The sequence below is a fragment of the Nematolebias whitei genome, chromosome 20, assembly GCF_014905685.2.
Source record: "Nematolebias whitei isolate Nwh7 chromosome 20, NemWhi1, whole genome shotgun sequence".
Lineage (NCBI taxonomy): Eukaryota > Metazoa > Chordata > Actinopteri > Cyprinodontiformes > Rivulidae > Nematolebias > Nematolebias whitei.
Genome location: NC_056517.1, coordinates 11510249 through 11510537, shown reverse-complemented (window position 1 = coordinate 11510537; position 289 = coordinate 11510249).

Genomic DNA, 289 nt, shown 5'->3' with positions numbered 1-289 from the left:
AGAGGAAAGACAGAAGGCTCTGTAATGTGGGGACAACGAGCACATGGCGACTCTTAAAGGCTGAATAATTGCACCAATAAAAAGCTGGATGGGAAAAATAAATGAAAGAGTGAATAAGCAGGAAATGCCAAATCTCTTTGGAGAATGATCAGAAGGAGGTAAAGTAGAACAGTCCTCGTTTTGAATATCAGCTGCTATTTTTAATCAAACTTCTTTACTTGTTCTGTGCACAAGCAGCTTAATCATCCATCCATCCATCCATCCATCCATCCATCCATCCATCCATCCA